This window comes from Marmota flaviventris, chromosome 13 (assembly GCF_047511675.1).
Source record: "Marmota flaviventris isolate mMarFla1 chromosome 13, mMarFla1.hap1, whole genome shotgun sequence".
Taxonomy (NCBI): domain Eukaryota; kingdom Metazoa; phylum Chordata; class Mammalia; order Rodentia; family Sciuridae; genus Marmota; species Marmota flaviventris.
Genome location: NC_092510.1, coordinates 102,434,024 through 102,438,235, shown reverse-complemented (window position 1 = coordinate 102,438,235; position 4,212 = coordinate 102,434,024).

The following is a 4,212-nucleotide window of genomic DNA, read 5'->3' as shown; positions in this document are numbered from 1 at the left end:
TCTCTGCTTTAAGACTAGGGTGCTACATTAACATACTTTACATGATTTCTCTTCTAGATTTGCTGAGACTTGTTCTATGGGCCACGATATGATCTAGTGAGGGTTTCCTGTGCCCTTGAGAGTACACACTGAGTGTTATTGGCTGGCGTGCTTCCCACCAATTAGGCCAAGTTGTCGGATGGTGCTTTTTAGATCATCTATTATCTTACTGATTTTCTGTCAGATAATGAGAGAAGATTGATGAAATTCCCAGCTAAAATTGTGAATTTCTATGTCTCACTTTTCAGTTCTATCAGTTTTTGCTTTTGTTGGAGCTATGTTATCAGGTGCTTGTATGTACAATATTTAAGATTTTTGTGTCTTACTGGAAAGTGACTTTTATTGTTTTATAACGTGCCCTTTATGTCTGATAACTTTCTTTCCCAAGTCTACTTTGGCTGATATTAATAGAGCTGCTCCTCCTTTCCTTCATTAGTGTTTTTGGGTATATATTTTTTTCCCATTCTTTAACTTTCTACCTATATATGTCCTTGTAATTGAAGTGAGTTTCTTGTAGATAGCTTACAGTGGTACCTTACTTTAAGAAATACAACCTGAGACTGTGTGTGTAGCTCAGTGGCAGAGCATGTGCTTAGCAAGAGTGAGGCCTGGGCTCAATCCCCAGCATGCACGCTCACACTCACACACACTCACACACACACACACACACACACAGCAAAAAACAGAAAACTATCCTGTCAGTCTTTGTTTTTCTTTTTTTAAATTTAATTTTCAGTTGTAGCTGGACACAATACCTGTATTTTATTTATCATTTATATGTGGTGCTGAGGATCGAACCCAGGGCCTCGCATGTGCTAGGCGAATGCTCTACCCCTGAGCCCCAGCCCCAGCCCCACAGCCTTTGTTTTCTAAAAGGTGTAGCGAACCAGTCATACTTAGTGTGAGTATAGATAGAATTATGACTGAAATCTACTATTTTGACATTTATTTCATAATTTTTGTTTCTTTTCCCCTCACTTTTTGCCTTCTTTTGGGATGAGTGGGCATCTTTAAATCCATTTTATTTCTTCTGTTGACATTAATTGCATGGATTTCAGAATGTGGGTGGTTGTCACGGGGTTCATAACACACCCAGGTAATGATCCGTCCACTTTCAAACAGCGTCCTGCTGCTCCACGGGGAGCCCAGAGGCCGCGCGACGATGTTCCCAGCTCACCCTCCCTGCCAGGGGCCTGTGGTGGCTTCATTCCCACACACTATTGGGAAAGCCCAGATGGAGTCCCTACTGCGTGCCGGAGGCCTCCCTCCACCAGGCCTCACTGAGGAGACTTCCTTCCCCTGCCGTTAGCTCCTTGGTGAGGCCCAGTGGATCCATGTCTGCTCAGCCCTGGGCACAGCTGCTACAGACCAGGCACCTGGGCTGCCTGATGGCTCCTAGGATAGACAGGCGGATCTCATCCCTCTGGAAGAAACCAACCTGACCAGCAGGGACCTCCCCAGGCTGCTGTTTCTCAGAGGGTGGCCCAAGGAGCCCCTGGCCACAGGTCTGCAGCAAGCTTGCTTAGATGCAGACCTCCCGACCCCAACCCAGGAGTGTCAATGTCACACTCCTACTTGACTTCATGCACTTTTTAAGTTTGGGGACAGCGGCTGTGGACAGCCTATCTTCTTTATGAGCTGTGCAGGACGTCCAGTGCGAGCCCACAGGAGCCGGGCACTGAGCTCTCCTGAGGGTGCCCGCACCCTCTGCTCCTCCCCGGCCTCCATCCACATGGCCCCAGACCCGGCCTCCCTCAGCACCCTCTCTCACTCCCACCCTCGCTCTCACACCTGGGGGTCTTCTTTCTGGTCCAAGAGATCAGCGCCCAGTGCAGGAGCCTCTGCATGTTCCTGCTGCCTGGGAGTGCTGTCCCCCGGGCCACCCCTGCAGGCCAGACCTTCTTCCCTGCTTTCTCGGGCCCGCTGGGAGCCCCTTCACTGGGTGTGTCCCTGCCAGGTGGTTCAGACCCTTGATCCCCTGTTGTCGGAAGGGGAGCTCAGATGAGGCAGTGGCATCCACGTGTCAGAAATCCAGGGACACACACCCTTCACGACTGCTCACAGGGGCAGAGCTGGGGACAGGAGGCCAGGCGAGCCCTGAGCTTGCTGTGAAGCACGTAGGTCAGTGTTTCTGTTTCAAGGAGGTGGCGGTGGGCTCTGCTGTGGCTAAGTGAGGGCTGGGAGACCAGATTGCAGGCCTGGCCGTGGCCAGCTGGGAGAGCCCCACGTGGGCAGGTCCACTCTGAAGATGGGCGCTTTTCTTCAATACACAGGCTTGAGGTGGACAGGGAAGTCGTGGTCTCTAGAAGGGGCACCCGGGCTCCTGGCCGCCTCCCACCAGAGTGGGGCCAGATGGGACTCCACCAGCTTAGAGCTGATCATTGTTTCTTGATTCAGAAAGCAATATGTGACCGTGATAGAAAACTCAGAAAATACAGACGTGGCGTAAGAAGGAAGGCCAGGGCTGGGGTCTTGCCAGGCAGGGATGGAGGGGCGGCTGTTGAGGTGGAGGGCAGGCTCTGCCTGGCTCCTTCTGTCTTCCTGAGAACTGGACTAGGTTTCCACAGCCTTCTGAACCTCACTTTGCAGCCCAGACTCTGAGACCAGAGAGGAGAGCTGCCCCGGCCGATGGTGCCCCCTGGTTGGGAAGGCGCCGGGCGGGGTTGCAGCAGCCTACTGGCCCCTCCCCAGCTCTGCTGCCTCGGGGGTCTCTGCTCAGGGCAGCTCAGTGTGCCCTCCCCCCTCCTCTGTCCATTGTCGTCCTTCTCTAGAGCTGAGGTCTCCCTGCATGTGGGAAAGGCGTCTCTCTGTCGATTCCCAGGTCCTGTCCTACCTGCCTGATGATGATGTCAGGGCACAGCCTTCTGCACAGGCGGTGAGCCCAGCCGGGGACAGTCCCTGGTCCGAGCGTGACCGAGCGAGCTGGTGGGGCCTGAGGATCTGTGCTTCTGGGTCTGGCCCCGCGGCCCTCAGTTTTTCCAAACCTGAGAAGGGGTGCATTACCTTTCAGCTCTGCTTTCAGCTCTGGCCGGGGGGGGGCAGTGCCCCCGAACAGCATGTGTCCAGAGACAGTCACTGTGGCTCCTGCCTCAAAGCTACCAGAGAAAAGGCACTGGGCTCAGGAACCTGAGTCAAGCCCGTGTGTCCCGAAGAGCACGGTCAAGCTTCTTCCAGCTCTGCAGCCCTTACCTTGGCCTGCCCCCCACTGAGTCCTCAGCCTGTCCCCCACTAAGTGGGCAGTGTGCCCTCCCTGCCCCGCCCTCTGTCTCATGGACTTCCAAACCCAGGGGCTTTACTGTAACTGACGCCCTTGCCGTCCCACCTCCAGAGACAAACCAGGTGAGAGTGGCACTGTCACCCCCGGCCCTACACTGTCACTCTGGGGATTTGTGCTCCCTCAGAGCTGCATGACTCCTCTCTTTACGGGCAGAGGAGACCACGCAGGATGGGCATCAGCTGGGCAGAGGTAACGCTGGGCTCTACTCCGCCCTCCTGCAGGCAGGAAGAGCTGCACGGGGAAGGACAGTGGCTGGGAAAGCACCTAAAGCCACTGGGACTGAGACCCTCACAGTGACCAGCCGCAGTGACTGAATGCAGCCCCTTTCTTGGCTCTTTGGGGAGCCTGATCGCGGCGCAGTCTCCCTTCGCCTTGGCTGCGTGTCCCTCTCCTTAGCCTGCTTTGCATTTCTCCTGTCGTGGGATGAACACCAGCTGCCACTCTGCAGGGTGTTTTGGGAAGGGGCGAGGCTCACAGGAGGGGGTGGGAAAGGAACAGGCAGGCCAGAGAGCCGGGTGGGCGTCAGGGCCTCTGGAAGGGGAGGTCATCTCTGCAGGGGCCCACAGACCAGGGTCACAGTCTGGGCCCTCCCGAGGCTTCTCCTCTGTGGGTTAACATGCTTCTTCTGTGGCCTTAGCTCAAATCACCCCCCCCCCCGCCCCGTCCGTCTCTGGGGATGAAATGAGAGATTGTGAGACCATTGCTGCAAGCCGTGACGCACCCCACGAGTGGGAACTAATGTCATTATTGCTGTAATTATTGTTATTCAAGTGCACAAAGATGACGGATGGCCAGCCAGGAGAGTCCAATCCCCCAAGAAATCCCTATATTTCAGCACAAAAATGCTTAGAAACGCGCAGAGGAAAGAGGCTTAGAGCCAAAGGTATTTGATTATC